This window comes from Dermacentor albipictus, unplaced genomic scaffold, assembly GCF_038994185.2.
Source record: "Dermacentor albipictus isolate Rhodes 1998 colony unplaced genomic scaffold, USDA_Dalb.pri_finalv2 scaffold_30, whole genome shotgun sequence".
NCBI classification, from domain to species: Eukaryota; Metazoa; Arthropoda; class Arachnida; order Ixodida; family Ixodidae; genus Dermacentor; species Dermacentor albipictus.
The window spans coordinates 2774310-2794889 of record NW_027225584.1 but is presented as its reverse complement, the minus strand read 5'-3'; the positions used below and the strand labels follow the sequence as shown (position 1 = coordinate 2794889).

At 49.3% G+C, this 20580-nt stretch overlaps 1 protein-coding gene and 1 pseudogene across 2 annotated transcripts in view; both read right to left on the bottom strand.

Annotated features, from left to right (window-relative positions):
* The window catches only part of LOC135909841 (uncharacterized), a 274704-nt gene that overhangs the window by 42331 nt on the left and 211793 nt on the right, over positions 1-20580 (bottom strand). The window lies entirely within an intron of this gene.
* On the bottom strand, positions 430-4995 carry LOC135909843 (uncharacterized; annotated as a pseudogene).

Genomic DNA, 20580 nt, shown 5'->3' with positions numbered 1-20580 from the left:
CCTATGCTGCATTATTGTTGTTGATTTCAGTATTTTGAAGACACATTATTTTGTGCTTTACGCAAATTCTCTTTTAACTTATTTCCTGTATTGTATTCAACACACAGAACACTTATAGATGGCTCTTTCGTGACAACAGCAAGCCTTCCGCTGCGCTAGCACTGATTGGCATTGAAGTGCAGTGCAACCCGTACTCATCCCTCTTGTATGTGCAGGATACCACTTCACTTAAGTGACGATGGGGTGGTATACATGTGGGATAAGTAGCCCAGTATTCTGAAAGCAGCAAGCAGATTCGTGGAATGCAGTTGCTGTATAGTGCTTTCCTTATGGATGTTTCATTCCGCAATATCTTTAGACACTGATTTTGGTAATGAGGAACAGTTAATTGCTAATGCAGTTAAACTCATTTTTCTCTTTAGTGGCCCTTCAATCCCTTTCAACCTTGTTTGGGAGGTCTCAAATTAACATCTTATCTTCTTGCACAAAATCTATATACAGACAACTGTCAACAGTTTCATCAAGTAAAAACATGTCGCGCGGCGTTCCGTCGCACGAAAGAAAACACTCCTTTATGTGAGGGGGAATGACATGAACATCTCCTATCATTATAGATCTTCAGATAACAAAGCAGCAGCCTGTCTCTTGAAGCACAAGTATCGCCTTAATTCGTGGACAGCACCCAGCATCTGTCCGCACAAAGGTTGTATCAGATTTTGAAGGTCTTCTCAATCCAGTGCTGTGGAAAATTTGCTTCTTTTGCACAAATCCCTCATATTCCACAGCAGTGGAGGACACACCCACTCCTCACCAACTATACACTGCATCCTGCTCTTCAGCGCTCAGCACGGTGTGCTTAACTATGCCCAACAGCCATAGGCGATCGATAAACAAAAAGTTCTTCACAGGTGACTATCCAAGGAAGCCATTGCACAACCTTTTTTCTTCAAAAGCTAGAAGTGGACCTTCAAGTAGACGCTGTAGCTGCTGAGACATGACGACTCGTTTTACAATTTGGTCCGGAAGGTGCTTTGCTGCAGAAATTTGCCGCACAATAGTGCCATTTCCCCCTTCAAACGCGAAGGCAGAATGTGCCCAAAGGGGCCTAAGGCAACGGGCCCAGTTTCCAAGGTGGACGAGTGCATGGACATTATATGTCATGAATGCTACACCATATAATGCTGCCCAACAGGACACAAAGTTCTTGAGGAGAGAATACGAACAGTAAAATAGTTTTAAACCCAATTTGTTTTAAATATTATCAGATAAACAATGCATAAAGGCATACACATGTGCTGTCGCGCTGCTCGACATCACAACATGCATGCGGGGTTTGTGGACAAAAACCAGTGTGATATTTAGAAGGAATACAGTACTTTCACAAATTTGAACATGTAGCCTCAACAGTCTTGCCATAAGCAACCACAGCTTTTCTCATCTGAAGTTAGGTCCTAACTTAAAGCAGAAGCACTTCATGGCAGCCAGGAAGTTTCAACATTTCACAACAATTTTCTCTGCATTACTGGACCAGCAGGTGTTTCATTTATAAGGGAAAACAAGTGAAACAACAAGTATGAGCACAACAGACAAGACGAGTGCTCTATTCAAATGTAACTGTGTGTTCTATGACATAAAAATACCATAACAACTATTGTGCATATTTCCGGAAGCGGCGACCCGAGATTCCATAGACTAAGATGGACAGTTGTTTTGTAATATTTTGGTGCCTACAATATTAGCCTTTCCCCTAGCTGTCATCACAGAAACCTTTAATCCATTTAGGACAAATGCTACAAATAGGAGGTAAGCAGGGGGTGATGGGCAAATGGCTTGAGCTGGTCAGGCTAGCTAAATATATGCAAGTTCGTAAGTTTTGCTTCATAGATATCTTTCATGAATAAGAGGTACAAAGAAACAGCAGTCTCAAGTTAAATCCTTTCACAAAACAATCTGATGATTTGACCAGCTTCTTACGTGTGACTACCATATTCAATCTGCATTCTTGGGTGATGCTAACGCTTTGTACACATATGCTTTGTTTATACCACAGTCAAGGATTGCACGGGCACGAATGGAGCGATTTCGTTAAGGAATTCATCTGGTATGCCTAGTAATTACTTTTGTAAGGTCCTTAGAAGCTTGAGCTGACTGTTATAATTTTTAACAAAATCTTTTTACAGTGACATTAGTGCCAACACTTCTTGTATGGCTTCTATCCTGTGTCATATTTTCTTCGCATTTGCTGGCAGTGCAAGTTCTCAACTTTGTACAAGCCCAGACGTGAGCTTAAAATGTTCTTAGGTGTGATGACACATTAAGTATGTTAAAAGAACTTCTTTTAAGATACCAAGCTAGAAATCAACACATTCTAAGCTCCTTGAAACACAGAACTTTCATTGATAGGTGATCTAGTTCAACAAGAACTTTAGCAATTGCTGGGCAGCAACCTGAAGCTATCCAGAGAACAAGCTTGCTTTTTTCACCAAACAAAGGCTCAGAAAGTTCCACTACCATATAATGGATGCACACTCGAACGCAACTCCGCATATGAACTCTTTGCTACTGAGGCTGTGCCCTCCATGATGCAGGGCAGCATCGATAACCACGTAAATACGGTATTTATTCGAATCTAGGCCAGTAGTTTTTTTGTTCAAATAATCATATACCAAGCTCTAGGGTCGCCTGAGATTCGAGGATTTCAAAAACACGCCAGTTTGTAATTGAACATAATAAATGTGGTGCCAATTTGTGGTGCATAACTAGCGCCATCTAGAAAAGTCAGTATCGCAACCACCACTGGCCGCGCCAGTAGGCAACTGAAGTACACGAGCAACGTCGCCATTTTGACCTGTATCGTGTCGGCGTGCGGCGCGGCGTTATCGTAAAGGCACCAATCAGACGATGCTACTGCAGTGCCGCTTTCAGTCGAAAAATTGTTCTAGCCGCAGAGACATCGTCAAACATTCAATACCGGTGCGGCTTCAGCATCGATGAGAAAAACACCCTTCGTTGGAGGGGCAACGGGAGACGCTTTTTGCGGTTGTTGCAACGAGGAGATGACAGCAAGGAAGAAAAGCATGCGAAAACAGAGAGGAGTCGTTCAACGAGATCGCGCTCATTGAGCCGCGTTTCGACGCGTACGAGCTGTACAGCACTGTCTGCGCGTCTGTGGACGCACGTCCGCAAGCGTACTAGGCTAGCAGCGATGATGAGGTATACTGAGCTTGACATATTCATACTGAATAAATGATATTTTTATTTTGTGGACACTACTCACTTTTTCTGTTGGGCTTAGATTCGAGGTCAGCTTTTTAATTTTTTTCTAGCTTCAGCCATTCGGCGGTCAGCCTAGATTCGTGCAAATACGGTAGGTGAGTTGCAACAGACTTCTTTTGTTTAGTTTTGTCACAATTACTGAGAGAGAGAGAGAGAGAAAACATTTATTTGGACCATCGAGGTCGTTGCTCTTGAGGTCGAGTGTCCTGGTGCCCTGACTCCACTGGTCACGGTTGCTCGACGTACTTACTGGACGAGAACTTCTTGTCCCGCCAGGATATCGCCGGTCAGCTGTACCTCCCACAACTCAAATGACTTGCTAAGCGTCTTTAACTGTTGAGGTTTGGCCCCGCATCCCCACGAGATGTGAAAGAGTGTTGGGCGTGTGTCGCCGCACCAGGGGCAGATGCCGTGATATGTTTGCTGTATCTGTGTAGGTTTGGGAAGGTGTTATTTTGAATAATTCTGAAAGAGAACGCCTTTATAGTGCTGAGCTTTCAGGGGGGGAGAGGATAAATTCTGCGGTTGAGTCGCTGGATCTCAACTTGGTCGCAGTACTTGGATGGCAGGGGCACGAAGGTAAAGAGTGGGGATTGAGGAGACGATTGCTTTCCCCGCTCAGTTGATTAGCACTCGAACTAAGCTGTTCGCCCTTTCATTCCCCTCCAGACCCACGTGGCCCGGCGTCCACATGATTTGATGGGATTCTTGCAGCCTCAGGCCTAGAATCTGAGCCGCCAGCCGCCGTGTTCGTCGGTTGGTGAAGTTATCAGCAGGCCTGCTGCGAGTAGGTAACGAGAGGAACTTGCCTGCCTGCCCTATGTTGTTTATTACTAGCGCCGTGGCTATGGCCTCAGCCGCAGCTGGGGTCTCTGCCTTGATAAGAGGCCACGAGGGTCAAGTAGTTGTCTCTCCCATTCACGGCGGCTACCGCGAAGAGGACTCCTACAGGGAACGCCACCACGTCCAGGTACGTTGCGTACGGGTCACTCTTGAAATGTCGGCGCTGTCAGTCGACGCGAGCCTTGCATCATCCTTCATAAAGTTCATGACTCGTGTGTTTCGGCATGGGGTTCGCCGTCATCTTGCCTCTGACCGCGGGCGGGAGTGAACGTTGCCCATCGAGGGCACGGAGCTTCATTTCCGTTTCGGTCCGGTGGAGGATCGCTCTGCCTGCCGCCATGTTCTTTATATCTGGCTTTTTGCGAAGCCATAACTGCGTCCGACAGCTCAGCGAAGGTGTTGTTGATCCCTAGGGCCTCTGACGTCCCGTTTGAGGTGGTGACAGGGAGACCCAGGGCCGTTTTGTAGGGGCCTGTGATGATGGCATCGACTTGTTCTTGGTCGCGTTTGTTTAGCGAGTGGTAGTGATATGGCATGCGACACGTTAACCTACTCATCGCCAGAGCCTGAACGGGGCGAAGCGCGTCCTCCTCTCGCATACCCTTGTGGCTTCTTGTTATCGGTTTGATATTCCGTGAGATCTGGTTGGCGGCAAACCTTAGGGTTTGGATAGTGTTGGAGGCTTTCAGGATGCTCTAGATCCGAAAACCCTAAATCCTAGTCTTATTGCTTTCCGTGATCTTCTGGCCCTCTAGATAGAGGTCGATAGGGCCGACAGACTTGTAGATTCCTCCTCCGTGCATCCGGTTCACCTCGGGCTTCTCGGGCGCACAAGGTTCCCGAACTGCTCGCTGCCGCAAATCTCTCCACAGCCATCGCGGCCTCCTTAAGGGTCGCTTCTTTTTGCGCGAGGGAGCCCTTGGTGGCTCAGAGTGTGATGTTGTATGCGTGCAGGGCGTAACCTAGGTCCGGGATCTTGCGAAGGTCTTTGTCTGCACTAGCATCGCGACGTTGAAGAGAATAAGGGAGACTATCGCTCCTTGCGGCGTTCCTTTTTCGGCATGCCGATCATATCCGAGCGAGTCTGGCCTATTGCGATGGTTGGCGTCTGGTCCAAGAGGAACGATTTGACATAATTAAAGATGCACTCCCTGCAGCTGATGCTGTTCAGTCCCTTGACAATGGCCCCGTGAGAGATGTTATCGAAGGCCCCTTTCAGGTCGAGTGTGAGCAGGAGGTGTTCTACTTCCTTCGGGATGTCCTTGAGAATTTCTAGCCTTAGGATTAGGAAAGCATCTTGCACAGAAAGTCCCGGTCTGAAGCCAAGCATGGTGAGCGGGAAGAGATCACCGTCCTCTATAGTGTTGGAGGCGCGTTTCTATGACCATCTCGTACATATTGCTGAGGCATGAAGTCAGCGAGACGGGACGCAGGGCGTCGATCGCGGGCTTGCCGGGTTTCGGAATGGTAATGATTTCTGCGTGTTTCCACTTGTTCGGTACGTGGCCCTTGATCCAGGGTTCCTCGCTTAACTGTTCGGCGAAGTCCAGTATGTGATTCAGGCAGAGGTTTCTAATCATGGCAATGGTGATTTTGGTAGCCCCGGGAGCAGTGTTGCCCTGTGAGGCTCGTGCCACGGTATACACCTCTTTCTCCATCACTGGAGCGTCCAGTTCTTGTCTTGGGTCTTCTTCGTATTTTAGGAGGAAGGGTCGTAGGTGGTCGCTACCCAGGTATCTGGTTTTTAGGGTGTCAGTCAGATCCTGGTCGTTACCGAGGAACTTTTGGGCGATTTCTAGAAGGGTCGGATTGGTTGTCGATTTCGCCTTGTCGGGCTCTATCAAGCAACGTAAGATGGCCCAGATCCGCACCCTATTCAGGGTACTCTTGAGCGAGGTGCAAAACTGCACTTAATTTTGCTGTGTCAGCTCATTGGCGTAACTTCTGGCTTCTTCTTTTACATGCTCGATTCGTAGACGTAGCTTACTGTTTAACCGCTGTCGCTTCGATCGTTTGAGGAGGCCCTCACGGGCTTCCCACTGGTGTAAGGGCCGGCGGTCGACTTCGGGCGTCTCGATCATGCGCTAGATGGTTTTGGTGGTTTGGATGTGGGCGTCCTGGAGGTTCTGCCTGCATTCCGTTATGTCCGTTATACCGTTTTCGGGCAAGGGTACTACCTGTACACTTCCCAGTCTGTGAGCCTAATTTCGTCAATTGCTCTCTTGAGTTTCGGGGTGGAAATCGAGATGCTGAGGATGTAGTGATCGCGGCCCAATGTTACGCCCAGATGCATCCATGAGTATTCCCTTACGTTTTTGACAAATGACAGGTCCAGAAGCGTGTCGCGACTCACACTGTTGCCTACTCGGGTTGGTTGGATGAGGTTGGTTACCGATTCGAGGCCCGTTTGGTCAACCGCATCGAGAAACGATCTCCCCATTTGCGTGTCTTGTTGGTAGCCCCAAGTCATGTGTCTAACGTTCATGTCTCCCACCACTACCAGCTAGTTGCAGCCAGCGGCTCTGGCGCTGTCGTAAATGATTTTGCGGAAGTCGCCCTTCTGAGCCCTCGGCGAACTGTACAAATTGAGGATGAAAGTGCTACGTCAACCCCTCTTCTGCGGGAGAACTTGCACTAGCACGTGAATAATGTCGTGGTGATGATAATGTTGTCCCACGATCGTCATCGTTTCGTGAACTAAAATCGCGACCTTCGGTGATCCCGCGTGTTTATTAACTAGTAACCCCGTAGCTTGATCGGCTGGTTCCATACCTCTTGAAGGCAGATAACGTCGTGGGAGGTATGGGAGATTTCCGGGTGAAGAGCTGGAGTGAACTTGTCTTGTTGTTGAAGGAGCGACAATTCCACTGCCAGATCTCAAAGATATCCCAAAGAATGCGATGCATAGGAGCACGCTGAAACCACTGTTTTCCCAAAGAACAGCAAAGCCTGGGGTTGTCTGTATACACATAAGCTACAAAGACAGAATATATATAGAGTGCTGGCAGTTTTTTATAGCACTTTTGAGACTTTCACGCCCCAATCCCTTGATTTCAGGCAGCCAGAAACAAAAAAATTACTCCAGGAAGAAGAAAACATCTATGTAGTGTGCCATGTGACACACATAAAATTCTGGAGGCACATTTTGCCAGGCTGGCCATTGAGCTTTTGCATGTGATAATAATTTGTTCATCAGGATTAAAGGAAGTACACATTTAACCACACATCCCATCTGGTGCCTCAGCCATTATTGAGAAATCAAGATGTTAACAAAGCGTGCGACTGTCTCAAGGGAACTTGCACAGTCGTACTGGCACAAAGGATGCCACTAACAGCATTAAGGATGTTTTAATTTCTCCGCATGTTGCAGAAAGAAAAATATATTGCGTTATGCGGGCCGTATATTACATTTTTATGCCTATTTTTCCTACGTGTAAGAAGGCTTATCTCATAAGCTACTCTCATCAATCTGCCAACTCTAAATGAAGCAGTGGCTAGCATGATCCATTTATAAAGGGAAAATGAGACATGCTCCCAAACGTAGCAATTGCTACAAAAGAAACCCACACAGTTTCCTCGATACAAAAGCCTCGACGTTGAAGAAAACTCATCCTTGCCCTAGTCTAAGCTCAGATTGTGGAGTGGCTGCCCCGTGAGGGCGGTGGTCCTGGGTTCGAGCCCTGGACCAGGAATAATTTTTCTTCAACTGTGAGGTTTTCTTTCGAGGAACTAGTATAGATTTCTTTTGTAGCAATTGCAACGTCTAGGTGCATGCCTCATTTTCTCTTTATTGATTACTTCTCTCCACCTTGTGGGTTTTCGCAGAAATATCATGTCTAGCATGTTCCATCTTATCTGCCATGGTCGTCTTCCAGATCCCTACTATGTGGACATGTTTTACAGGCACTAAAAAATTCAAGAGGTTAGCTCGCTACAGTATAAACCGTGGACTGGTAATCTGTGCACAGAGTATCTGCAGACATTACCATAAGCTCACATAAGCTGTTCAATTAAAACTTGGTTTGCATGCCTGCATTAGCACGTCTTTTAGAATCTTACCGGCTTCATCAATTTCAAGAAAGGTGAGTTCTTCTTGAAGCAGGATATATATACCCTCACAAAGCTTGGAAATGTGCTTCCAGTACTCTTGATGCAGAATGTCGTTAAGGCAAGCCAGAGCATAGAAAAGGAGCCAGTTTCTCCACTCAGATGCCTTCCAATGGCTTTCTTGAATGGACGGTGGCAGCTTTGTAACGCAGTGAGGTGGCTTAATGGACAACCGCCGCGCATCTATTCGAGAAAGTGCTGATGGTCCGTTTATAAAAGACAATGCCACCTAGTTTAATTACATTTATCAGAGGGACACGATAAATCTAGCTCAACAAATGGATGCACTGCTCAAAATAGATCAAAATAAACGGCATTACATGCCTAAAATTTTCATTAGGAAGTGCAATATTTTATTCCTAAGATATTAAAACATATGGCTTATTTCAGTTAAACATACTTTGCACATTATAATTTCTTGTCCTTGGTGATAGAAATATCGGTTGAAAACGTGCTCTCTTAAAAAAGTTTACATCCTTTGGGTCGTATCTTGCCCCACAATGTCAGTCATCATCTGTCTTGCGCACATTTCTTTTCTTTGCCACTGCGAGCACGGTACTTCCATGTCACAAACAGCTTGCGAGTCATCTGTGTGGCACAGCATTTTCGACAAGAAAGTAAGGAGCGATGAGTTTACAAGAAAGGAAACGCAAGCAAGGCAGATGAACAACCAAAACAGACAATCATTGATTTCAGAGCTGCTAGTTTGGAATTTAAAGCTAAGCAGCGGTGTAATCAAACCATGCTATATATATATATATATATATACATATCAGAGGGAGGGGCGCATGCCTAATGTGCTACCCTCTGGCTATACCCCTGAAAGTAAGCAATTGTGCTGGTATTTCAAGTTGCCTTATTCATTTAAAAGTTCTTACAGGAGTTGCATGTACAAGTGCACATGGCAGTGTGGATTGAGTAGCTATTTCCCAAGGCAGAGTAATACACACGTGATCATACACTAACAATTGCCACTTTTTGGAAGAGAAAATCGTGAAATCTGACGAGTACAAAAGACCTAGGCAAGCAACTTGATTAGAAATACAACTCCACAAAATGAAAGCTCAGCTATGAAGCAGCTTGAGAGTATCTGATGCTGCTAACGCGATGCTTTACAAACACTGCACCCATATCAACAGATGCTTGCAAAGGCAATGGAGACGGTGATGCACCTTCTCAAATGTCAAAGAAATGCTCATAATCAGGACAACTGTACTTTAATGCACAAAAAAAAATCAAATGAACCAGATTTATGAAGTAGCTATCACAATTGGGAACAAGGCACATAAGAATCAAATTGATGATGCAAAATCGCCTGACACACAGTCAGGCAATTTCAATTGGTGACATTCTCTGCTTTGTGTATCCACCTTATTATACAAGTCAAGCATCTTGTAATTTCACTCTTTAATCAAAATATTACAGAATGAGAATTTGAACTTGACAGGATGGTTTGCGTCCGCTGCATTGCAACGCCTTGTAGGAGACAGTGCATGTGCTATACACTGTACCGGTTCACAAGGTCCAAATCTGAATGACCAGATGTAGATTGTGTGAGGAAACATAAACCTCTTAGTTTCACTATTACACTTATGAGCTGCAGCACACAAGCACGGGACAAAGCACTCTCACAGGTTGGATAGCAATGCTGATTCGTACAGTGTTTCCCACTTAAACATAGAGGATTCCATTGGTTTTGTTTCGAAAAATGACATTTCATGCCTGCTTTTGCCCTATCTCTCAGGGGCTTGAAAAAAATTGTCTCTTCGAAATGATCAGAACAGACTGGCAGTAACCTTTTGTACGAGCTGTGTATCATTCGTGTTTCTTGAAATAAAGAGAGCTGTCAGCTCAGAACCTAATGTTTTAGAGCGCAGCTCTTTGGCGTCCGTTCCTGGGTTTCGCGTCGGCGTTGTCGTCGGCGTTGTCGTCGGCCTAGTAACCAGCTCGCCGACGAATCTGCTCCGCCACCGCGCATGCGCGCTGTCGGCTCTCCGGGCGAGAGAGGATGATGGAAGGGAGGAGGAGAGACTGTGGAGGAGGGCTGGCTACAGAAATGGCTCTTTGGCGTCCGTTCCTGGGTTTCGCGTCGGCGTTGTCGTCGGCCTCGTAACCAGCTCCGCCCCCCTTTCATCCCCCCAGCGCTAGCAGCGACCGACTGATACCGCTTTCGTGAGTCCGCTACCGCACTCACGAAAGACGTCGTGCACTTCCTGCAACTCGCATTAACCGTCCATCGATCCACACCGATGTTAGTAGTGGGGGACTTTAATGTTAACATAAAGACAAACAGCAATTTCCTAACACTTATGCGGGAGAACATCCCGTTCCTCTCGCTCGTAACGCGTCCCTCGGCTGTGACAACCTCGCGAGGCACTTGTATAGATCTCGTCTTTGAGAATCAAGCATTGGTGTACCAAGTCGAACATATATCAGTCTATTTCTCCGACCACAAAGCTTCCTTCATGACTGTCAAGAACTGTTAGTGGAGTCTTTGTTAAAGGAATACGTGTGAAAAATAAAAAAAAAATTCTGTGATAGCGCATACATGTGTTGCTCGATTTCTTTGCCTCAATCTATCGAAAAGGTGAAACAGCTTATTTGCTGCGCTCAAATTTCGCATTAGGAAGTAACGTAATCGTCGGTAATTTTTTTCCCCTCAATGAGTCGTCATACAGATTTCTCTATTATCATTCTGCGCCTACATCTGCCCTTTTTTTCTGCATGAAATTGCAATATGAAAGTTACTGCTAACTTATTGTTCTTAATGAACAATAAGTTACTGATAAGTTACGTACTGATCTCGGCTAATTGGTACATCATTAGGATGCGAACAGACAGCGTTTGGATGGGACGAAGTGAGGACGACAGACAAGGCGCTGGACCAACAACACTGGTTTATTGCGAAGAATGCAATAATACAAAACACAGGCCTAGTTCAGAAGCTTGAAAAACGCGGTATCTGCACCAGCAAAGGAATCAAATCATCACATCACATCTGCTGTCATAGCACGCTGTCCCTTTTTTAACAAAGAGGTGATCTCCACAGTTATTCAAGGAAACAGAGAGTACACTGACGAAAAAATTTCCACGGGATTGGATAAAAAATGCTTCGCAAACCTGACGTATTCTTTGCTCTGGATATCCGCCTAATATTCTGTGTTTATCACAGAGAGGTTGGCAGCCGCATTTGCAGTTCGGGGCTAAACGACTGCGTACAGACACTTTTAGTGAGTATGCATACTCTCTCAGCCTGTCATTCAAACATCGGCCTGTTTGTCCTATAAGCAGCGTCTGCACTTCAATGAAATCTTATAAAACTGCGTATGCACAGTCAACGAACCGTGTTCCGTGTATTTTCTCGCCAATTATTTTACAGGGGCTTTCCTTCTACACTTTGCGGCATAGCGCCGAGATGTTGTCCCTTGCGCTGTACAAAACCCACAGGCCCAAGTTTTCTACAACCTTTTTTATTATATACCAGACCTCATGGGCGTAGCGTATGTCAGCTCTGATCGCATGAGGTCCTTTGTCCTGTTCATCGCATCCTACCCTTCTCCTGGTCAGGATCCCCAAAAGCCTTTCTGAAACCAGCAGTCAACAGGGCCATAGGATATCCAGCCTGAGTAATCCGGTCTACTTGGTGCATGAAGCTACTAGCCATCTGGTGGTGGAACGAACGGGTCCGAGCTAATCTGAGGCAGGAGACTGCAATACTTTTTTTCGAGCGAGGATTGTACGTCCAACTAAGTTGGGATCAATTCCACTCAATATCTCGACGTCTAAAAACCTTACCTTATTGCCGGAGGGATGCTCGATTGTTAGAACCAAAGGGTTTATTAACAATTCAAAAGTGTCGAAAATATCTTTTGTGCGTGAAACGTGCAAATGCGGCTACATAGGAGAAACAGGCTGTTTGAATGACCGACTGAGAGAGCATGCATACTAGTTGCTGAAAGTGTCTATACGCAGTCATTTAGCCCAGAACTGCAAAGAGTGCACCTGTTAATCCCTTTCATAAATGCACAATGTTAGGTAGATATACAGACGAAAGCGCATGTCACATTAGCGAAGCATATTTTATCTAATCACATGGAAACTCCAGCGCCAGTGTACCCTGTTTCCCTACATAGCTGTGAGATTAACTATTCGTTAGAAACGTGACAGCCTGTTATGAGGATGCACGTAGTGAGGTTATTTCATTCGTTTCCCGGCGCAGATCGTCGCCACTGACGGTCATCCTGGCCCTGCCTCGCGACCCTGGCATGTTCTTCGGGATTGGCAACGTTGACGTCGATGACTGGTTGCAGAATTACGAACGGGTCGGCGCACACAACAGGTGGGACAACACGCTTAGCTGGCCAATTTAATATTGCTACGTGTAGAAAGACACAGACAAAACAGGCTATTTACAGACTATTTACCCTAGACTGGAGCCAGAGCACCAGGCCGACATTCACTCGCGCCAAGGGCACAGACCTACTTCGTCGTCGTTTTCACGGCGGCTCGTCTCTCGGGTATCTACCGATAATATCGTAATACGACCCCCCGGCGGCAAAAGCACCGTCACGGTACTGTTAAATATCCAAGGCACGCGGAGAGTTGTAGGGCTGAGTCGGGCGACGTGGACAATGTCACTGGTGGTCACAGCAGAGGACGTAGTGGGCGTGGCGAGAACGATTTCGTAGGTGACATCTGTCACTTGGCGAAGCACGCGATAAGGGCCCGTGTAGCAGGAAAGCAGTTTTTCACAAAGGCCAACTTTATGTGATGGTGACCAAAGCAACACGATGGTGCCGGGGACAAAATTGACATCACGGTGACGGAGGTAGTAGCGCTGCTTTTCTTTGTCTTGAGAGACTTGTAGACGAGCGCGCGCAAGTTGGCGAGCATGGTCAGCATGGGCGATAGCATCACGGGCATAAGCGCTAGTTGATACTGTGGTGGACGGAAGCACAGTGTCCAATGGTAGCGTCGGTTCACGGCCATACAAGAGGTAAAAAGGAGAAAGGCCAGCAGTGTCGAGATGGGAAAAGTTATACGCAAAGGTGATGTAAGGTAGAGCCTGGCCCCAGTCACGGTGGTCGTCTGAAACGTATTTGGATAGCATGTCTGTAAGGGTGCGGTTCAAACGCTCAGTGAGGCCGTTCGTTTGAGGGTGGTAGGAGGTGGTAAACTTATGCCGTATTGAGCAGGCACGCATGATGTCGTCAATGACTTTGGCTAAGAACGTACGGCCGCAGTCTGTCAGCAATAGACGCGGAGCACCATGCATCAAAATGATATCATGCAGGAGGAAGTCCGCAACATCAGTTGCGCAACTGTTCGGAAGAGCGCGGGTTACGGCATAGCGGGTCGCGTAGTCCGCCGCGACTGCAACCACTTGTTTCCTGATGTAGATTCCGGAAATGTGCCGAGAAGGTCAAATCCGACACGATGGAAGGGCTCGGCAGGGATGTCGAGTGGCTGCAGGTAACCAGCGGGGAGCTGGGAAGGCTTCTTGCGTCATTGGCAAAGTTCACAGGCGGCGACGTAACGTCGTACCGAACGGGCAAGGCCCGGCCAGAAAAAACGGCGACGTACACGGTCATAGGTTCGAGATACGCCGAGTTGTCCTGCCGTTAGTGCGTCGTGGAGCTCTTCTAAAACGGTTGAGCGGAGGTGTTTAGGTATGACAAGTAGGAACTCAGAGCCGTCCGGATGAAGGTTACGACGGTACAGAGTACCGTCGTGGAGGACGAAGAGGCGTAGTGTGGCGTCGGCCGGAGAGTGTTCAAAACGGTTGATGTAGGCGTCACGACGTTGCTCGTCGGCGAAATCAAGCAGCTGCGACACAGAGAATACGCAAGCAGCACTGGTAATATTGGAGGAGTCAGGGTCGTCAACAGGGTAACGCGACAAGCTGTCAGCGTCTTGGTGCAGGCGGCCAGACTTGTACACTACGGAATATGCAAACTCTTGTAGCCTCAAAGCCCATCGACCAAGCCGGCCTGTAGGATCTCTTAGCGATGAGAGCCAGCAGAGAGCACGATGGTCAATGACTACGGAAAAAGGGCTACCGTAAAGGTAAGGACGGAACTTCGCTACCGCCCAGACTACAGCAAGGCATTCTCGTTCCGTAATGGAATAGTTGCGCTCCGGTGGGGTGAGGAGGCGGCTCGCATAAGCAATAACGCGATCCTGGCCACGCTGACGCTGGGCTAAGACGGCACCTGCGCCATGACCGCTGACATCTGTACGCAATTCTGTAGGGGCATCAGGGTCGAAGTGGGCGAGAATGGGTGGTGAGGAGAGAAGAGTAACGAGACGAGAGAAGGTGGTGGCTTCTGCAGTACCCCACGCCCTACGCCTTTCTTCAAAAGATTAGTGAGGGGTCTAGCAATTGCCGCAACATCTTGAATAAAATGACGAAAGTACGAGCATAGCCCTACAAAACTTCGAACGTCGGCGGCTGTCTTCGGAACCGGAAAGTCTCGGACAGCGCGAGTTTTGTCCGGATCAGGCTGTATTCTGGAAGCGTCAACGAGGTGGCCCAGAACAGTAATTTGGCGGTGGCCGAAACGACATTTGGACGAGTTAAGTTGCAGCTTCGCCTTTTGCAATACATCAAGTATAGCTGTGAGACACTTGAGGTGAGTGTCGAACGTGGGTGAGAAGACGATAACGTCGTCGAGGTAGCAGAGACATGTGGACCATTTGAAACCTCGGAGCAAGGAGTCCATCACATGCTCAAAGGTGGCAGGGGCGTTGCATAATCCAAACGGCATTACTTTAAATTGGTATAGGCCATCAGGTGTGATGAACGCGGTTTTTTCTCTGTCCATATCGTCAAGAGCAATCTGCCAGTATCTAGAACGAAGATCAATAGAAGAGAAATAGCTGGAACCGTGGAGGCAGTCAAGGGCGTCGTCTATACATGGGAGTGGGTAGACGTCCTTCTTAGTAATGTTGTTCAGATGACGGTAGTCTCCACAGAAGCGCCACGTGCCATACTTCTTAACCAACACTACAGGTGACGCCCTGGTACTCGAAGAAGGTTCAATGATGTTTTTGTCAAGCATTTTGTTCACTTCGCTTTGAATTACTTGGCGTTCCGACGCAGAAACTCGGTATGGCCGTCGGTGAATAGCAGTAGCATCGCCAGTAAGAATCCGATGCTCGACCACGACCGTCTGGCCTAAAGGGCGATCGTCGAAGTCCAAAATATCTCTGTAGGCCCCTAATACTTGATAAAGGTCTTCAGCCTGCACAGAAGACAGGTCCTTCGCTACCATTTTCTGTATCTTGGGATCAGCGGCCGAGGCTGGCACGAGAGGCCTGCTAAGCTCGCAAGAATGATCGCTTGATAAAGCTGACACGTGATGGTCGCTGAGACAATCAACGTTGGCAAGGCAAATACCTTGTGGCACAATTTGCTTCGCCAGTCCAAAGTTAAAGATAGGCATGAAAGTGCGGTTCGCAGTAATAGCAAGTATACTGTGAGGCACGGTAACGTCATACTGTAGTGGAATGCCGCGCAGAGGAGTGACGAGGTACTCGCCATCAGGGACTGGTGGGGAAGACAAGAGTTCAATATAGGCTATAGATTTTGGCGGCAGGCAAATAAAGCCAGTGGGGCGTAGGCGGCACTGGGGTGCGTCAGAAGTTTCTGCGAGAATCGGTAACTCAAGGCGAAGGGTACTGGCAGAGCAGTCAATAAGAGCAGAATGCGCGGAGAGAAAATCGACGCCGAGAATGAGGTCGTGGGGGCAATGAGCAATCACGGTGAAGAGGACAGGAGTGTGGTGGCCGGCGATGCTAACACGTGCCGTACACATGGCGATGATAGGCACAGCACCGCCATCCGCAACGCGGACGATGCGTGCCGACGCTGGGGTGAGGAGCTTGTTCAGTCGTCGTCGGAAGGCAGCACTCATAATAGAAATATGCGCCCCTGTATCGATGAGTGCCGTGACAGGATATCCATCAACGTCAACGTCAAGAAGGTTTTGGTTCGTGTTTAACGTGAGCAGAGGATTTGAGGGCAGTGTCGACAACGCTACTTCACCTCCAGAAGCTGCAGTGCCTAGTTTTCCGGCTGGGCACGGGAGGTGATAGGCGGTGAAGAGAAGCGGCGGGGTTGGGGCGAACGGGACTGACGGCGTCGAGGTGAGGGCGAGCGGCTGTAGCGAAGGTTCGGAGCAGGAGCATCAGCGGCAGTGGGTTCACGGCGGGTGGCATAGGGAACAGAAGGTCCAAAGGTGTGGGAGTAAGTGGCGGCGTATGTCCGAGGAGGCGGAGGGCATCGGTTGCGGCAGTGACGAGCGACGTGGCCGATGCGACAGCAGTGAAAGCAGATTGGTCTGTCATCAGGGGTACGCCAATCAGACGGGTTGGGGCGAGATGTGGCGGAACAGGACTGTCGGGGACGAGGGGGGCCGGTAGAGAACTGGGGAACGCTGGGTTGAGATGTTGAACGCATGGAGTTCAGACCCATGTTCTCAAATTCTTGTTGGACTACGGCCTGGATCATGGCAACCGTGGTTGCTGGCGGATCGGGAGGCGTCGTGGAGAAAGCTGGCGAACAGCTGGCCTCGAGCTCGCGGCGAACAATACGGGTAACGTCGTCACAGGTGGTGGCCTGACGCGATTGACCCTCACATGTCGACGTAGCAGGGGTGTTGGGTAGCCGCGTGATGTGGTGTGTGATACGACGGCTCTTGGCTTGTTTAAGACGACGGCATTCTTTAATGATGGCGTCGATTGTCGAGATATTGCCGAAAACAAGCAAACTGAAAGCGTCGTCGGCGATGCCTTTTAGGACATGTGACACTCTATCTGATTCAGACATAGCATCGTCAGCTTTGCGGCATAAAGCCAAGACGTCGAAGATGTGGGAAACGTACGGCTCTGTAGATGTCTGAACGCGAGACGCAAGAGCCTTTCTCGCGGCAACCTTGCGGCCAATGGGGTCGCCGAACAGTTCCCGTAGCTTTTCTTTGAAAGAGTCCCAACTGCTGATCTTGTCGTCATGCGTCTGATACCACACGCATGAGGTGCCGCCAAGATAAAAGATGACATTGGCGAGCATAGTGGTTGGGTCCCACCTGTTATTAGCGCCGGCATGTTGATATAGCTTGAGCCATTCGTCAACGTCCTGTCCCTCCAGGCCAGAGAGCACACCAGGGTCGCGATGTTGGGCAACCGTGACGACGGGAGCAGTCGGACCAGCCGAAGCTGTCGCAGAGGCGGGCTCGTCACCGGGAGGCATGGTGACAAGCTCGGTGTGCAGACTACTTCGGAGTTCCGTGGTGAGGACGGGGATCACTGACCTCCACCAGAATGTTACGTGTAGAAAGACACAGACAAAAGAGGCTATTTACAGACGATTTACGCTAGACTGGAGCCAGAGCGCCAGGCCGACATTCACTAGCGCCAAGGGCACAGACCCACTTCGTCGTCGTTTTCACGGCGGCTGGTCTCTCGGGTATCTACCGATAATATCGTAATAATATTCTACCTCAAGAGAGAGAGATAAAACTTTATTGTGTCCTTGATGGGGTTCAGGGGTGGCGGGGGTCGGGAGACTAACCCCCAATCCCCCCTTCCTCAGACGGCGGCCAGTCCTTGCTTTCTGGCGGCGTCTTCGGCCATCCGGACGGCCCAGAGCTGCTCCTCTGGGTCCAAGCTGAGCAGCAATGTCTCCCACTGCTCGGCCGTACTAATGATGCGTGTGTTAGTGCGGGAGGTGTTGGTGGGTGAGGCTTTGGGGCATTGCCAGATAATATGATTGAGGTCGGCGCGGGCCTTGCACACTTTGCAGAGTGGTGAGTATGCATCGGGGTACATGCGGTTGTAAAGCACTGGGTTCGGAAAAGTTCGTGTCTGAAGGAGTCGCCAAGTGGTGGATTGAGACTTATTCAGTGTTTTGTGTGCTGGGGGGTAGCGTAACCGCTCTCTGCGGTAGTGCAGGAGAATTTCTCTGAACGTGACCATTCGGTCCCGCGCGTGACCGCGATGCAGAACAGAGGGCTGGTCGGGATCGGAAGACGCAGGAGAAGGATGATGCACCCGGTGTGCGAGAGCTCGGGCGGCATCGTGGGCGGCTTCGTTTCCAGCCAGACCCGAGTGACCAGGGGCCCAGATGATCTGCACGCGGCGTTGCCTTGGGGGAGGAGTGCCAGAGAGAATCTTCTGCGCTTGGGGTGCTATCAGTCCTCTTGCGTAGTTACGAATGGCCGTTTTTGAATCCCTGATGATGCAGTGTGCATTGGTAGCCGCGTAGGCCAAAGCGATGGCCGTTTCTTCTCCTACTTCGGGTTGCGTTGCGAATATTGATGCGGCCGCGGAGAAGTGGTACTGCGAACCCGCGACTGTGACGACCACCATGGCGTTTTGGTTGGGGTACTCTGCTGCGTCCACGTAGGTTACGTCGGCGGCTTGGTCGTAGCGCTTTTGTAGTTGTTTAGCTCTTTCTGCACGTCGCTCCGGATTGTGTTCAGGGTGCATATTGCGAGGTATGGGCGGGAAATTAGCTGGTCACCAATGTTTGGAGGGATGGGTACTTTTGGTCCGAATTGGGCGGTGTAGGTTATGCCTAGGGTGCCTAGAATGTGCCTGCCCGTGGTGGAATTGGCAAGTCGTTCGTATTGGCTAATACGGTGTGCTACCTCAAGAGAACGGCACGGGTCTGGTTCGAAACACACGAAGAAGAGATTACGAGTTGGACCAGTGCAAGCAGAAGCTTAGAGATTTGTTCGGCAAGCCCATCGGCCGCCAACGTGCTGCTAAGAAGGACCTTGGGACCCGTGTACAGACGTCCACTGAATCTTACGTTGCGTATATCCAGGACGTCCTCGCCCTTTGCCGCAAAGTGGATAACAATATGGCAGAGGCAGACAAGGTCAGCCACGTTTTAAAAGGGCATCGCGGACGACGCGTTTAATCTGCTTGTTTACAAGAACGTAACAACGGTGAATGAGATCATTGACGAATGTCACCGCTTTGAAGACGCGAAGAGTCGCCGCATAGTTCAACAGTTTACGCGGCTACCCAATACCGCAGCTTTATCGACGTGCGAAGACATTTGTCCACCGCGGGCGCCCACCTCCTGCGAGAACGTCGTACGTATCGTTCGGTGAGAAATCGAAGCAGCGTCTCCTGCCACGCCAGTGACGCAGAGCTTTGACGATTCCAGGCCGCTTGTGTCTCTCATTCAGTCGGTAATTCACCAAGAACTGGCCAATGTAGGTCTTCCGTGCATCTGCTCCCCTAGCCGTCGTGACTTTGCTTCGTCTGCTGCCTCTGCCCCTGTTCACCGGAGCCAATAATACGGTCCATATCCGGGCTATCGCAACCCGGCCGAATGGCGCACACATGGCGATAGACCCATCTGCTTTTATTTTGGACTTGTGGGACACATCTCTCGCCAATGTCGAAGTTCCTGGCCAGCCCACTCTAGACCGAGCTTTCCCGCCTACCGCCGCACCCCACTGTATCCTCGCCCTCCACCACTCTACCGCTCTCCACCGAGGTTGAAGACACTCCTAACAACACTCGAGCCACCGGGACCAGCCGCTCGCCATCACCACATAATCGCCGCTCCCATTCGCCCCAGCATCGTCGCTCTCTATCCCCAGCTTACCGTCGCCGCTCTCCGACGGGAAACTAACTGGGGCAGCTCCTGAAGGTGACGCTGCTCTAGAACCCCGGCCTGAAATTCTTCTGTTGACCCTGCCTACTAATCGGGACCTACTGGACGTGGGCGTGGATGGTTTGCCCGTTACAGCACTCATCGACACTGGAGCCCAAATTTCTATCATGAGTGCGGAGCTTCGAACGCGCTTGAAGAAAGTACTGACTCCTGCTCCGACTCGACTGCTCCAAGTCGCCGACAGTGGAACTCCGGTTGTGCTTGGAATGTGTACTGCTCGTGTCAGTGTCACCAGTCGCCACACGTCTGTTTTGTTCAGTGTGCTCGAACGTTGCCCTCACAATGTAATCCTCGGACTCGACTTTCTGGCCGCCCGTTCTGCTCCCATTGACTGTTCCGCCGGCGTTGTACAACTTGACCTACCAATACCTGTTCCCGTTTACCTTCCTGCTTAAGCTCCAACTCAGCTTTGTTTGGCGGATTTTATACGCCTGCCATTTCTTGCAGCAACCTGCATCCCTGTCTTAGCCTGCCCACCTGTACCTGACGGAGACTACGTCCTTACTCCTGCGACTTCAGTCCTGCTTTCTCACAATGTCTCCTTTCCGCACAACGTCGTTTCTGTTGCGGACAATCAGACATCTCTTCCCATCCTAAATTTCGGACAGTGCCCACAAGTAGTTCCTCGAGGCATGTCTCTTGCAACATTGTCACCGACCCAC